The sequence below is a fragment of the Arachis ipaensis genome, chromosome B6, assembly GCF_059453495.1.
Source record: "Arachis ipaensis isolate K30076 ecotype BB chromosome B6, ASM5945349v1, whole genome shotgun sequence".
Taxonomy (NCBI): Eukaryota; Viridiplantae; Streptophyta; class Magnoliopsida; order Fabales; family Fabaceae; genus Arachis; species Arachis ipaensis.
This window is the reverse complement of record NC_142441.1, coordinates 19712476-19729778: the sequence shown is the minus strand read 5'-3', so window position 1 is coordinate 19729778 and position 17303 is coordinate 19712476. Positions and strand designations below refer to the sequence as shown.

At 35.0% G+C, this 17303-nt stretch overlaps 2 pseudogenes; one reads left to right on the top strand and one right to left on the bottom strand.

Moving 5' to 3' along the window:
• Nucleotides 1-3570: 3570 nt before the first annotated feature.
• Nucleotides 3571-5971, bottom strand: LOC148554803 (uncharacterized; annotated as a pseudogene).
• Nucleotides 5972-12660: 6689 nt separating this feature from the next.
• LOC148554802 (uncharacterized) lies at nt 12661-13487 on the top strand (annotated as a pseudogene).
• The last annotated feature ends 3816 nt before the right edge of the window (nt 13488-17303 follow it).

Here is a 17303-nt window from a genome sequence, read left to right as displayed (position 1 = left end):
GATGTCCTCAGAGGGATCTTGGGTAGTGGTTTTGTCATCCTCTGTCATTTGTTCCTTTCTTGACTTTTTGCTATTTTGAGCTGAGTTATTCAATGTCTTCCTACTCCTTAGTTGGACAGCTTAGCATTCTTCTGTTATCTATTTAGATAGCTACTGTCTTGTCTGATTCAATTGTGCTTCTATATTCTTGTTAGCATTTTTAGTGTCTTGGAGCATCTCTTTGAATTCTGCTAATTGTTTTGTCATAAGGAGTAATTGCTGATTAAGTTCAACAATCTGTTCTTGAGGATTGGGATCAGTAGTTACTGCCATAGCCTCTTCTTTTATGGAGGACTCACTGTTTGAGTACAGATGTTGATTTCTAGAAACTGTATCTATGAGCTCTTGAGCTTCTTCAATTATTTTTCTCATGTGTATAGATCTACCAGCTAAGTGGTCTAGGGACATCTGAGCTTTTTCTGTAAGCCCATAGTAGAAGATGTCTAACTGTACCCACTCTGAAAACATTTCAGAGGGGCATTTTCTCAACATCCCTCTGTACCTCTCCCAGGCATTATAAAGAGATTCATGATCCTCTTGTTTAAAGCCTTGGATGTCCAGCCTTAGCTGTGTCATCCTTTTTGGAGGGTAAAATTGATTCAGGAATTTGTCTGATAATTGTCTCCATGTTTTTATGCTTGCTGTGGGTTGGTTATTTAACCACCTCTTAGCTTGATCTTTTACAGCAAAAAGAAACAGTAATAATCTATAGACATCCTGATCCACTTCTTTATCACGTACTGTGTCAGCAATTTGTAAGAACTGTGCCAGAAACTCAGTAGGTTCTTCCTATGGAAGACCGGAATAATGGCAATTTTGCTGCACCATGATAATGAGCTGAGGATTTAGCTCAAAACTGCTTGCTTTAGTGGGAGGTATACAGATGCTACTCCCACATGCAGCTGTAATGGGGTTAGCATATGACCCCAGAGTCCTTTTGGACTGTTCATTTCCACTTATGTCCATGATGGAGAAAAGGGAATTGATATGAATTGTAAATAAATTATCTTTTTAATTTTTTTATTTATTTAATTAAAAGTGACCGAAATTAAAATAGAATAAAATAATATAAATGGCAAATAAAATAAAATAAAATTTCGAAAAAAAAAAGAAAATAAAATAAAAGCAAATTAAAAGCTAGATTAATTAATTAATTAATTAAAAAGATTTTGAAATTAGCAATCAAAAAGATATGATTGAAAATTATTTTGAAAAAGATATGATTTAGAAGATATGATTGTAATTAAAAAAAAGATATGATTGAAAATTATTTTGAAAAAGATATGATTGAGAAAATTTAAAAAGATTTAATTTTTGAAAAATATTTGAAAAGATCAATTTTTGAAATTAGAATATTGACTTGACTAAAAAAAAGATATGATTTTGAAAATCTTTGACTAAATTAATACAAAATTTCGAAATTTATGAGTAAAATAAGGAAAGGATATTTTTTTATTTTTGAATTTTAATGCGGAAAGAGAAAAACAACAAAATGACACTAAACTTAGAAATTTTAGATCAAAACACAGAGAACAAACAAGAAAACTTTGAATGTCAAGATGAACACCAAGAATACTTTGAAGATCAAGATGAACACCAAGAACAAATTTTTGAAAAATTTTTAAGTAAATAAAAGCACAAAAACACCAAACTTAAAATTTTTAGAAAATCAAGCACAATATTTTTGAAAAATTAAAGGAAAACACAAAGAAGACACCAAACTTAGAATTTTTAAAGATCAAGAAAGACTAAGAACATGCAAATACGAAAAATTAAAAGAGAGTAAAAGCATGCAATTGACACCAAACTTAAAATATGAAACTAAACTCAAATAAAAGACTCTAAACCAACAAAAATAAAATATTCCTAATCTAAGCAACAAGATAAACCGTCAGTTGTCCAAACTCGAACTATCCCCGGCAACGGCGCCAAAAACTTGGTGCACGAAATCACAATCACACTTTTGCAATTCCGCACAACTAACCAGCAAGTGCACTGGGTCGTCCAAGTAATACCTTACGTGAGTAAGGGTCGATCCCACAGAGATTGTCGGCTTGAAGCAAGCTATGGTTATCTTGTAACTCTTAGTCAGGATATCAATAATTCTCAGATTTAATTGTAAAAAGTAAAAGAACATGAAATAAATACTTGTTATGCAGTAATGAAGAACAGGTTGAGGCTTTGGAGATGCTTTGTCTTCTGAATCTCTGCTTTCCTACTATCTTCTTCTTCATGCAGGCAAGGCTCCTTCCATGGCAAGCTTTATGTTGGGCATCACTGTTGTCAATGGCTACTTTCCGTCCTCTCAGTGAAAATGTTCCAAATGCGCTGTCACCGCACGGCTAATCATCTGTCGGTTCTCGATCATGTCGGAATAGGATCCATTGATCCTTTTGCGTCTGTTACTACGCCCAACACTCGCGAGTTTGAAGCTCGTCACAGTCATCCCTTCCCAGATCCTACTCAGAATACCACAGACAAGGTTTAGACGTTCCGGATCTCAAGAATGGCCGCCAATAATTCTAGCTTATACCACGAAGACTCTGATCTGAATCATGAGGCTAAGAGATATGCATTCAATCTATGGTAGAAGGAGGTGGTTGTCAAGCACGCGTTCATAGGTGAGAATGATGATGAGTGTCACGGGTCATCACATTCATCAGGTTGAAGTGCGAATGAATATCTTAGAATAGATGATAGAATGGAAAACAGTAGTAATTGCATTAATTCATGAAGAACAGCAGAGCTCCTCACCCCCAACAATGGGGTTTAGAGACTCATGCCGTAGAGAATACAATATGAAACGTGTAAAGTATCATGAGGTACAAGATGAATCACTAAAAGTAGTTTTTATAGTAAACTAGTGACCTAGGGTTACAGAAAATGAGTAAGCTAGGGTGTTTTGTGTAAAAATCCACTTCTGGGGCCCACTTGGTATGTGCTTGGACTGAGCATTGAAGCTTTCATGTGTAGAGACCTTTCTTGGAGTTAAACGCCAGCTTTGGTGCCAGTTTGGGCATTTAACTCCAGCTTTTGTGCCAGTTCCGGCGTTAAACGCCAAAATTCTTGAGCTGACTTGGAACGCCTGTTTAGGCCATCAAATCTCGGGCAAAGTATGGACTATTATATATTGTTCGAAAGCCCAGGATGTCTAATTTTCAACGCAATTGAGAGCGCGCCAATTGGGCTTCTGTAGCTCCAGAAAATCCACTTCGAGTGCAGGGAGGTCAGAATCCAACAGCATCTGCAGTCCTTTTTCAGCCTCTGAATCAGATTTTTGCTCAGGTCCCTCAATTTCAGCCAGAAAATACCTAAAATCACAGAAAAATACACAAACTCATAGTAAAGTCTAGAAAAGTGAATTTTAAATAAAAACTAATAAAAATATAATAAAAACTAATTAAAATATACTAAAAATATACTAAAAACAATGCCAAAAAGCGTATAAATTATCCGCTCATCAGTACCTTTGGGAATATAACACGTGTCATAAGCACTGATTAAAAGCATAACAAAAATTTTGTTTGATAATTACCGTTCAATTGGGTACATCCACCGATAATACACTGTTAAGTGAACAATGACTGTGAAGAAAGAAGGAGGAAAAATCATCTCCATGTGACACAGAGTATGAACCACGTGATCCTGAAGGAGAGAAAGTTGTTGAGGGTCTATGGATTTGCTGCATAATCGGTGAAAAAAGGCTGACAAATTCTCCAGGACAGAAGACACTGGGGCAAGCAATGCATTCCTTAACGCGATTGGAAGTAGGTGTTCCATTAGAATGTGACAGTCGTGGCTTTTCAGGCCTGACAACTTGCGCTATCGTAATTCAACACAACAGGAAATGTTGCTAGAGTATCCATCTGGAAAGGCCACGTTCTTGATAGTCCTTCGAAAGAGCTCCTTTTGTGGATTGGTCATAGTAAAGATGGCGGATGGGTACTTTCCATCTTCCCGTGGCCACAAATCATGCTTGATTCCCATCGATTGGAGGTCTCTTCAAGCTTTAATGTGATCTTCAGACTTACCTTTTTCATTCAGTATGGTGAAAACTATGTTGTCGCACACATTCTTCTCTATGTGCATGACATCAAGATTGTGACGCAATCCATTGTTCTCCCAATATGGCAGCTCAAAGAATATACTCCTCTTCTTCCAAGGAGTCTCGTCTTGCACGGTAGTTTGCTGTCCGCGTGTCTTTTTTCCCGTAACCAATTGCACCTTGCCAAGTTGGACATGCACACCCTCTAACTACCGGACAATGTCTCCACCAGAGACTTTGATAGGTGGACCTTTATCCTCTATCTTTCCATCAAAGGAGTACCAGTATTTTCTATATTTGTGGTCATGGTTCAGAAAGTGACGATGACCCATGAAACAGCATTTCTGACTGTGTGTGAGCCGGTTAGTTTCAGCATCCAAATTACACGTAGGACAGACTCTCCCACTGTACGTGTTCCACCCAGATAAGTTGCCCAAGCCTGGAAAATAAGTGATTATCCACATCAACGCAGCATACATCTTGAAGGTTTTTTTCTCGACTACATCATAAGTTTTAACACCAACCCATAAATGCTTCAACTCAGTGATCAATTACTCTAAGTACACATCTATGTCATTTTCAGGCATTTTAAGACCAGCGATAATCATAGAGAGGATAAACGAAGTGGGTTTCATGCAAATCCAGGGAGGCATGTTATACGGGATAAGAACCACGGGCCAAATTGAGTACTTCGAGCTCATGTTGTCAAAAGGGTTAAAGCCATCGCTAGCTAAGGCTAGGCGAACACTGCGCGGATCACCAGAGAAGTCGGGATATCGTATATCAAATGACTTCCATGCCTCGGCATCCTTTGGATGCCTATACATACCATCAGAGTTAGGACATCTCTTATGCCACAGTATGTCAACGGCTGTCTTACTAGACATATATAACCGCTGCAATCGTGGAATAAAGGGAAAGTAATGAAGAATCTTTGCTGCTTGTGGTTTGCCGTTCTTCTTAACAACCATATCGATCCTCACCCTAGAGTTCTTCTTAGTCTTATGCTTCCATCTCGATATCCCACACTGCTTGCATTTGGTCAGCTCTTGGTCGTTGGCCTAGTATAGCATGCAGTCATTTGGACATGCATCTATCTTCTTGTACGCGAGACTGAGTTTTCTTATGACTTTCTTGGCATCGTGCACAGTGGATGAAATCCGGGTATGCTCAAAGGCGTCCATGAGCAACTCCAAAATCATTTCGAAGGCCTTATCGCTCACTCTGCACATGGACTTTATGTGATAGAGCCTCACCAAGAAAGATAACTTAGAGAACTTTGAACATCCTGGGTATAATTCTTGCTCCCCATCTTTGAGTAGGTCATGAAAGTTGCGGGTCTCTCGACTAGGTTCATTGTATAAGTAAGGCAACTCATCCACAGCACCGCCATCATGTTCATTCTCTGAGTCTTGTTCGTGGCCGGGAAGTCCTGAGAAGTTGAATGCCTCGTGGACCATATCAAGCATCGGGGCGTTGAAATTTTGTTCAGATTGATCTTCTTGTCCATCAATAGAGCTCTCGACCCCGCGTCTCTCACCGTGATGGATCCAAAATGTGTAACTAGATGGGAAAGGGTTTATCACCAAATGATCGAACGCATCCTCTTTATTTTGTAAGAGGTGGAACCCACACTTCGGACATGGACAACGTATCATCCCATCGGATGATGCATTGGCAAATACAAAATCTAAGAATCTGGTCAAACCATTCCTATATTCTGCACCAACTCGTGGCTTTGAAATCCAACTCTTATCAATATCTAATTTAATGAAAAATAGAACGACGACAAATCATAAAACAAAGTAAGACCACGAGAAAAAAGTAAATAATTGACACTTGATATAGAATGGGAGAATAACTCTTAAACCGAATAATAAAACACATTTAATAGCATCCAGGATAATACACAGCTAACAGAATTATTTGAGAAAGTTGCTTACTCATTGAAAAATTCTACACTTTCAAAAAAAAAATTACTGGAAGAAAGAAACTCTGGGTCCAATGCCAAATATTTGAAATGGAAAAAAAAATTCCTTCCTTAAAAAAGAAAAAGAAAAAGAGGAATATTATATTAATCTGAGAAGTAATAAAATGAGAAATTAATATAGAATTACAATATAATGTATGAGTTGGCGAACTAAACAATATAGATATGGAAATGGGTAAATCAAAATGGTAGAAGTGATAACATAGAGGATAGTTTTATGCTTGGAAATACCCAAAATGAAAGTATCAAAATCTATAGTAGAAATAAGACCAATATAAAGGAGAAGCTGGACAACACATCCTGTATTTATCTATAGTCATATGCGTATAGGTGGGTTCTTCTTACTTTTCTTCTTTCACATCAATAATTTGATGATACATGGTTTAATTAGTAATTATCTGCTGGTTCATAACCCAAATGTCTCTGTGTTTCACATTTGAGGAAACATAGCCGTGTCAAAGCACGTAGATAAGGTGAAAACTAATCGGAACATGATGATTGAGTTTAGCAGGTGTTCAAGTTCAATTGACATTTTTATGTTTAATATTTCATTCTTGAAGAATCAGTTTAAAGTTCTTATATATTAAAATTGCGAAACTGAAATTATATGAAATCGAACTGACCCATTAATTATATCACATAAGAACACAAGATATATAATAAAATAAATGAAGACTTCATTTGAGTATGGAATATATAGGATTGACTCATTATTTTGTACATCTTGTGAGGTTGTAATTATCTTCACCTAACTTCTAAGCTATTAATTGTATATTATTCAAGAATTTTATAACCAATAATTGCTTTCTTTCTTTCATTCTTTCAAGCGTTTGCTGGTATAGTTCTTCAAAAATTCATATTAAAAGTAGTTAGCAAAGCAGAACTGAAAGCCATCTTTGTTTTCAGGACAAGATTAATTAATTGGATTCAATGTACTCCAGAACTAGATAGCAAAATAGCTCACCTTGCTAGAGATAGGTTCCTGGTGTGCTTGGAAAATCAATATACTTCAAATGAACATGTGCAACACTTGACAACAACGTTCGAGTTTTTTCGCTACCATTGTCAACATAAAATGGAAACTTGAGTGTTATTTGTTCATTATAACTTATCCATGATTCTAAATTTTTAGTTATCAATATAAAATTGTTGCACAGTTAGGCCAAATAGTAGATGATTGAACCATATTTGAGGAAACATAGTTGTTTTAGAGTATGTTTATAACTTGATAACTAATTGGAACATGATGATTGAGTTTAACTAGATTCCAATTATTGAAGTATAAATCAAGAAGAAAAAGAAGCAAGAAGCTCTATTTCAACTTCAGGGTCAATTGACCTTTTCAATGTTAATATTTCAGTTTTGAAAACGATATACCATATTCTTCCTTTCCAAGTTCAATCACTAAAATTACAATTATAATAATAATGCAAAATTTATTTTTATGTACTAGTAGTAAATAATAGTTACTGTTTTTAGCCTATAGACAAGATTTACATATATACACCTGCTCCTATCCCAAAAACACAAAGCTGAGTGCGGAAATTTTATTAAAGGAAAAGATAATTAAATTTTAAATCAGTAATTTCATTTGTACATAACAATCCTAAATTTTACTGATTCAGGTTGGTAGAACATCTTGAGTAATAGAACAAATAGATCTGTGGAGTGGTTTGCCATTAATTTATAAGTCTTTAGATTAAAAGTGAATACTAAGTAAATTCTCGAAAAGATTTTGTGCACGACTTATTGGTTCTTGACCACTGATAATACCTGTCACAGTTGCAGGTACAGGAAGACACCCCAAGTAATTTATTTCAGATCTCCGAGATATCCGCTCGTTAGAGAACCTGCTTCAAGGCAAACAAATTAAGTTAAGACAAATTCAGAATGTAACTCTGATAGTTAGAGGATACATTGAACAATGGTAACCAAGATATTGATAAGCTGATGAGAGATCTTGAGATTAAAACCATGGAAATTTCAGCATTTAAATAAGAAATAGAAACATTCAAAACAGATTCTCGAAAAGATGTTACTAAGCTGGTGAATGATCTAGAAAAGAACAATGCAGAACTTTCAACAAAGAAGCAAGAATTAGAAGAGGCATTGAAGCAGAAACCAACGGTGCTAAAGGAGAACTGAAAGAGAAGTCACAATAACTTGAGCATCACTTGCTATCGTTAGGAGAAACTGTTAAGCATCATGTGCTAAATGAGCCGAAGCAGTAAAGACAAACATATCAAGAGTGGGGTTCAAAAATTGGGGACAGATTGAATCTGAATGTTAAATTGGGGAAGAAAAATTTGGCCAACAGCCACCCAAATTAAATTGGGGACAAATTAAATCAGAAGTCACAAGGATTAAATTGATGCAAGATTAATTTACCAATAGCCACCAAAATTAAATTGGGAGAAGGGAGGGGAACATACGACTGAGAAGGGAGTCTCTTGCGATCGGCAACGCACAACAGGGCAAGAGGAGAAGGCTGCCAACGATGACACAGGGACGGATGGCTGGGGAGGACGCCGACGACGTCACGGACATGCACGGCAGAAGGAGAAGACTCGGACCCCTTCCACTTTACCTTCGCGCACGGGAGCTACACGGCTGAGGGAGGAGACTGGTGACCGGTAAGAATGATGAAGCGGACGTGCAAGCTGGAACTGACAGAGGGAAGAGACACAACGGCGGAGGAGGAGACCAGTGCTTGACTCACCTTTGCGCTGCTGGGGTTCTCGCACCAAAGACTGAAGTGTTATGGCGCCTAATAATTTTTCTTTAGGTATCTTAAGGAAACAAAATCCCTCTTTCCCTAGGGTTATTTGATGCGGTGACTGCCCAAAACCGCCTCAGGTCAAAACAATTGGAGCGGGGCTTAATTACGCACCAAGAACCGCATCAATTCAACGAAGCTGCGGCGGTTTAGGACAACGTCCGACAATCTTCGGCTGCTAAGTCCCGCGTCTCTTGTAGTGTGTAAAAAGAAAGCGCAGATAGACTGTCGGAAAAAATCTCATACGGAACTGCCAGAAGAAAGCGCAGACAGAACTACCGGAAAGAAGCGTAGACGAAACTGCTATAAAGAAGCGCAAACCGAACTGCCACAAGAAAACGCAAACGAAACTACTAGAAGGGAACGCAGACAGAACTGCCGCAAGAGTGGTCAACTGCCGAAAAACTGCTAAAAAGATGGCGAACTACCGAAAAACTGCTGAAAAGTGACAAAGTGCAAAGAGATGACAAACTATCGGAAGGTGACGAAAAACATATGGTTTCTCCATGAGAATAAGTAAGTAGTGGATGAGCTAATCGATGAGGTAAGAAAAACATCAAAGCATTGGCAAAAGAGAAAAAAATGACACAGAAAAAAAGTATAGTGATTTCACCAGAAGAAAATCAACTTATCCACCTCAAAGAGGATACCATGGCTCTGATACCATGTTAAAAAGAGGAGAGGGAGCAATAGGAAAAATATTTTGAGTATTCAAGTTGTGTAGAATGATACAATATAGAAGAGTATTTATAGGTGATAAGAGAATCAAAATAATAAAGACGTAATATCCTATAATAAATATTCAGATATGTTGAATAATGCTAATTGATCTAATTAATACTAATTATACTCTAACAATTATATTCAATTAATTGATATACATAATATTAAATTGTGTGATATGTACTTAAATATTTAATCAAATCAATTAGTTGATATAATTAATCTATCGTAATAAATTATATTTAATGAATTAAAAAAAATAAATTAAAAAATACTCTCAAAAGCATGTCACGTCAACTTTATCATTAAATGTAAAAACTCAATTTTTATATAATAAAATAAATAATTTTTAGTTTTTTATAATATTTTATTTAACTCCATCCCTGACTCCAAATAATTCCATCACTCTAATTTCTGAAAATCTAAGTCTAATTCTGAACCGAAGCCTGAACTTTATCGTCATTCTAAATAGGAAAGCAGAAAATTGAGCAAAGCCTTGTCCAACAGTTGTTGGCATCTTGAATGTTAATTGACCAATTTGCTTTTGATTTTTCCATACAAATCTAGCTTCTTCAAAATTTTGGTACGCAAATTCTCCAACGTCATTTAACTCTCAACAAATATTCTAATATTAAAAATAAAAAATTCAAAAATAACTCCATTGACAGTTTCTTTGATTTTATTAGTTTAATACTAACACAATCACAAAATCTTTTATGGAGTCCCACTCTTTGCCATAGCTAAACTAAGTGACTGTTTCACAAAGTTTTGCTTCGAGTTGGTGCACATTCGATTATATAGAGATACAAGCCACGTATGATTGTTGTAAACCAATATTTATGTAAATTGTGGTTGAAAATAACGTTTTATTTCGAATTTAAAAGATTGTTAAACAAAAATTACGATTTATAGATTTTCCTCTTAGAAATTAGAATTGTGTATCACAAACGCTTTATGTGTATGCGTGTGTTTATAAATTGTGGATTACAATCACGAACTTTGGCTTTTTAATCTTTTTAAATCGTTGATTACGACCACAATTTTATACTTTATTTATTTTTTATAAATTGTTCTTTCCTTATTTATGGATTTAAACTACGATTTACGTATAAATAAAAAGAATATATATATATAGCCAACGAACTATAACTCAAAACTCAAATAACATAATCTCTTTATACTCGTCTAAAAATTGTGAATTTAAGTAGATAAAAAGATTTCATTTGTATGACTCTTTTGTTGACACCTGTACAGGTGCTGTGCAGCAGTGCAGGTGTATCAGGACTTGGGTTGTGTTAAGTGATGGAGTCGCAGCTGTGGTTTGAAACGGGGTGTGTTGTTGGGCATGGTAGTAGACTGTACCATTTATTTTTGTGATATTTGAATTGATTTTCGTTTTTCATACAGAAAAATTTGGAATTGATTTGCAAAGTCTTGTTTTTCACCGTCGCTACTTGGCTTGCCACACACCACTCACTCTTAATAAAAATAAATATTCACTTAAGGATAAAAATAATCATCCACATACCTAAAAAATTGAACATCTAGCATATTTTAATTATATATAACTAAACTCAATCCAATCAAAATAATCATCTACATAAAAATAAAATAACCATCTGCATACCTACTAAAATGTGTTAGAATTTTTATTCTAATTGTGGTCCAATTTGTTAATATAGAAATTAGTTTGGATGGTATTGTAATTATTTATTATTATATTGACAGTTGGTCTGTTCTTTGATGGAAAGAACACGACTGTTCATCATAAACATTATAAAATTTGGGTCCCCAATTCTAATCATATGAACAAAAAATACACCTTGATTCCATCTGGTTCTCTGTGATTCAAGAATTGGAAGTTCCAAATTAAATCAAAGAATTTATTGGCAATGGCTGGAGGTACGTAAATTACTGGTTTTATAAAGAAATCTAACATGTGGTATCAGAGCAAAATTGTCTCTGCCTTGCCATTTAAAATTTTGAATACTGTGCATTATTTTGATAAATTATTTTCAAAAGAAGAATGTGTAGTATGAATTTTGAAATAAATAAGAAAAATCATTGAAAGTTAAAGTTAACGTACCATAAGAAGAGAGAATAATAAATAATATTCTCAGAAAGAATCTTCTAAATTTGTGTCGTAGTTGTTCTTCATAATAGTATAATTTTTCATGATTCCCATAAGTTTTCTTATTCTTGAATTTAAAAAAAAAAAAAAAAAAAGAAGAAGAGAGAAGAAGAAAGGGAAGACGGTGGAAGAAAGAAGACAGAATAAACTTGTTTCAATGGATGAATTTTGTTTGTTATATAATATTAAATGCTTTCTACTTTTACGTTGAAGTTGTATTCAAATTTTGGTTGGAGTGAGGTTTGAACTTGGATCTTCTTTGAAGTTGTATTCAAATTTTGGTTGGAGTGAGGTTTGAACTTGGATCTTCTAAATATTGGCAAAATAGTTATCCACTAGATCATCTTCACTTTGGAAATAAATCATGTTATTGAATTTATTTATTTAATGATTATATTTGCATGCAATATAAATTCTTCCGCTGCATATCATATTGTGATTAATATATGATTTATTGAGGAGTAGCCACAGCATCCTTAATAATAATTATATTTAAAGAAATCACATAAATATTAATATAATATATTTGTAATTGTTGTGAACTATATAATAAACTTACCCACAGGAATTTATTATGTTATTCACATATAATTAGATTGAAATAGAAAATATTTTTTACTTCTTAATTAGCCTACAGGTATTAAGAAGTAGTATTTTATTTTCTAGTTTCAATACTTAGTTCATATAGTAAATATTATGTGTGTTAAAATCTTTGCCCACAGGTAGATTTTAATGACACTATAATTTATATTTATTTTGATATGACTTGCATTGGCATGTATTATCATATATTATGGATTTTGATGTGCCTATTTAAAGTTGAGTAATGTTAGCATGATTTATTATTTGCAGTAGTAATGATATCTGAAACTGTATCTGAAGTTCATTTGTTAAGTGGTGACAACTATAAAGAATGGAAAGATAAGATTCTCTTTCACTTAGGGTGTGCAGACCTTGACTATGCTCTTCGTAGGGAAGAGCCTCCGACACCTACTGATGCTAGTTCTCAAGCCGAGGTAGCATTATACGAACGGTGGGAGAAATCCAACCGTTTAAGTATGATGTTCATTAAGTCTCGTATTTCAGCTAGTATCCGAGGTTCAATTCCTGATTGTAGGAATGTCAAGGATTATATGAAGGCTATTGATGAACAGTTTGAGTCTTCTAGTAAGGCACTTGCAAGCACCCTAATGGCACAATTGTCATCTATGAGGCTTACCGGTGTAAGAGGTGTGCGTGAACACATCATGAGGTTGAGAGACATTGCAGAACAACTGAAAGCTTTAGAGGTTGAGATCTCTGACTCATTTCTGGTGCATCTTATTCTGAATTCTCTTCCTGTCCAGTACGGACCATTTAAGATTTCTTATAACACACATAAGGAAAAATGGTCCATTAATGAATTACTGGTGATGTGTGTGCAAGAGGAAGGAAGGCTAATTCAGGAACTTGGTGAAAGTGCACTATTAGTGACAAATGAGGGTAGTAAAAAGTAAGCTCATAAGAAGAAAGGAAAGGGTATTGTATCCCATCCTATGAAGAAAGAAGGTGCACGGTGTTTCTTTTGTAAAAAGAAAGGACACATGAAGAAGGAGTGCCCAAAATTTAAAGTTTGGCTTGAAAAGAAAGGTACTAACCTTTGTGATCTTATTCCTTCAGTGTGTTTTGAATCTAATTTTGTTGAAATATGTCATGACACTTGGTGGATTGATTCTGGTGCTGAAATTCATATTTCAAATACCATGCAGGGTTTCATAAGGAAAAGGAAACCGATAGGAAGTGAACTGAGCATCTATATGGGCAATCGGATGCGTTCACGTGTGGAAGCTGTTGGAACATTTAGGCTTGTATTAAGTACTGGTTGTATTTTAGATTTAGAAAGAACCTTTTATATTCCAGATTTTTCTAAAAATTTGATTTCTTTATCTAAGCTTGTAAAACAAGGATTATGTATAAATTTTTATGATGATTCTGTTGACATTATTAAAAATTCTAATATTATTGGACGTGGTACTTTAATTGGTGATTTATTTAAAGTCCATTTAGCTAATAATGTTCCATCTAGTCTTATGGTTATGCATGGTAATGGTATGAATGAAAAATCCTCCATGTTGTGGCACCGAAGGTTGGGACACATCTCCATTGAGAGAATAAAGAAATTAGTAAGTGATGGAGTTCTTGAAACTCTAGACTTTACTGATTTTGATACTTGTGTGGATTGCATTAAGGGAAAGCAAACCAAAAGGTCTCAAAAAGGTGCTAAAAGGAGTTCTGACATATTAGAAATAATTCACACTGACATATGTTGTCCTGATATGTCCTTAAGTGGTCAGAAATACTTCATCTCCTTTATTGATGATTATTCACGATATATGTATCTCTATATGCTTCATAATAAATATGAGGCATTGGACGCTTTTAAAGTTTATAAAGCTGAAGTAGAGAAACAATGCGGAAAGAAAATTAAGATCGTGAGATCAGATAGAGGTGGAGAATTCTATGGGAGATATACTGAAAGTGGACAAGCACCTGGTCCATTTGCAAAGTATCTTCAAGAACATGGTATTGTGGCACAATACACCATGCCTGGCACACCAGATCAAAATGGTGTAGCTGAAAGAAGAAATAGGACTTTGCTGGATATGGTGAGGAGTATGCTTAGCAACTCCAATCTTCCTTTATCCTTGTGGAGTGAAGCCCTTAAGACAGCTGCGTATATATTAAATAGAGTTCCAACAAAGGACGTTTCTAAAACGCCATTTGAGCTATGGAAAGGTTGGAAACCTAGTTTAAATCATATACGTATTTGGGGTTGTCCTGCTGAAGTTCGGGTTTATAATCCACAAGAAAGGAAGTTGGACCTAAGGACGATAAGTGCCTATTTTATCGGCTATGCAGAAAAGTCTAAGGGTTACAGATTTTATTGTCCCTCCCATTCAAGTAAAATAGTTGAATCTAGAAATGCAAGGTTTTTAGAGCATGATGTGGAAAGTGGGAGAAATCATCCTCTTAAAGTTGTTGAGAATGATAATGTTTATCAAACCTCTCCATGTACAAGAATGATTGTTCAATACAATGCCCATACAAATAGGGTCAATGTAGAACAACCTATTACTAATGTTCCACATCATGAAGATAATGTTCAAGTAGATCATATGGTGGAGGATCAAACTCTTCATAATGAAAATGTTGTTCAAGAACATATTGCTCAAGAGCAACTTCAAGAAGAGGGAGAACCTGTTATGCCACTACCTTTACAAGAGGTTGATGATGTAACATTAAGAAGATCAACAAGAATAAGAAAGCCTGCAATTTCTAGTGACTATGTAGTGTATCTTGCTGAGTCTGACTATGATGTTTGTGATGAAAATGACCCAACGACGTTTTCACAAGCAATGGAAAGTCGTAATTCCAATTTCTGGCTAGATGCTATGAAGGATGAAATGAATTCTATGGCAGATAACCAAGTTTGGGATCTTGTAGAATTGCTTGATGGGGAAAAGGCCATTGGCTGTAAATGGGTATTTAAAACCAAGAAGGATTCATCAGGCAATATTGAGCGCTACAAGGCTCGACTTGTTGCCAAAGGATTTACTCAAAGGGAAGGAGTTGACTACAGGGAAACCTTTTCTCCTGTTTCAAAGAAAGACTCCTTCCGCATCATTATGGCATTGGTAGCACACTTTAACATGGAATTGCATCAAATGGATGTGAAAACGGCCTTTCTTAATGGAGATTTGGAAGAAGAGGTCTATATGAGACAACCCGAAGGGTTTATCTCAAGTGCTGGTAAGGAGTTAGTTTGCAAGCTTAAGAGAGCAATGTATGGTCTTAAGCAGGCTTCCCGACAGTGGTATTTGAGGTTTCACAATGTGATTTCTTCATTTGGATTCATTGAAAATATTTCTGATCAATGTATATATCACAAGGTTAGTGGGAGCAAGATCATATTTCTCATCTTATATGTAGATGATATTTTGCTTGCAACAAATGATTTAGGGTTGTTATATGAAGTGAAACAATTTCTCTCTAGACATTTTGATATGAAAGATATGGGTGATGCATCTTATGTCATTGGCATAAAGATTCATAGAGATAAACATAAAGGAATTTTAGGTTTATCTCAAGAAGCCTATATTAATAAGGTTCTTGAGAGGTTTAAAATGCAAAATTGTTCACCAAGTGTTGCACCTATTGTGAAAGGTGACAAATTCTGCTTAGATCAATGTCCCAAAAATGAACTTGAAAAGAAACAGATGCAAAATATTCCTTATGCTTCAGCTGTTGGAAGCCTAATGTATGCTCAGGTCTGTACAAGACCTGACATTGCTTTTGCTGTTAGCATGTTAGGAAGATATCAAAGCAATCCAGGAATTATCCATTGGAGAGCTACAAAGAAGGTCTTAAGGTACCTTCAAGGGACCAAGGACTTCATGCTTACATATAGACAAACCAACAATTTAGAAATTGTTGGATACTCAGATTTAGACTTGGCGGGATGTGTTGATTCTAGAAAGTCAACGTCAGGATACATCTTTATGATTGCTGATGGAGTAGTATCTTGGAAGAGTGCAAAACAATCACTTGTAGCCACTTCTACCATGGAAGCCGAGTTTATTGCTTGTTTTGAGGCTACATCACAAGGTGTTTGGTTAAAGAATGGCTTAAGATTATGGATTGTATCTTTAGGCCATTAAGAATATATTGTAACAATTCAGCTGCTGTGTTTATGGCTAAGAATAATAGAAGTAGTAGTCGAAGTAAGCACATCGATATTAAGTATTTAGCCATTAAAGACCGAGTTAGGTCTAATGAGGTACAGATAGAGCATATTAGTACTAAACAGATGATAGCTGATCCTTTGACAAAAGGCATGCCACCAGGATTGTTTAAGGATCATGTTACTAGTATGGGTTTATGTTCTGTAACGTCACTTATATGACTCATGTTATATTATATGACATATTTGGATATGAAATTCCTATTATTGTTTGTTTCTCATTTGGTCAATATATATGCGCATACATGATTGAGAATGACAAATAAAATTCAGTGAAGGACCTAGAATAAGCATTGGGCTTATTCCTACAGAAATACCACATGAAGAGTTTATTCAGTTATGAGATATTACATTGTGATACATAGAAGGTAATACTCGATTAATGAGAAACTACCGCTATGATTCGTGTAATTTGTCTTAATTGTTTAAGCATAGTATGTAATTACAAACTATACGTAACAAATGTTGGACCAAGTGGGAGAATGTTAGAATTTTTATTCTAATTGTGGTCCAATTTGTTAATATAGAAATTAGTTTGGGTGGTATTGTAATTATTTATTATTATATTGACAGTTGGTCTGTTCTTTGATGGAAAGAACACGACTGTTCATCATAAACATTATAAAATTTGGGTCCCCAATTCTAATCATATGAACAAAAAATACACCTTGATTCCATCTGGTTCTCTGTGATTCAAGAATTGGAAGTTCCAAATTAAATCAAAGAATTTATTGGCAATGGCTGGAGGTACGTAAATTACTGGTTTTATAAAGAAATCTAACAAAATGACCATCCTAAATTGAACATTAAAATAGAAGA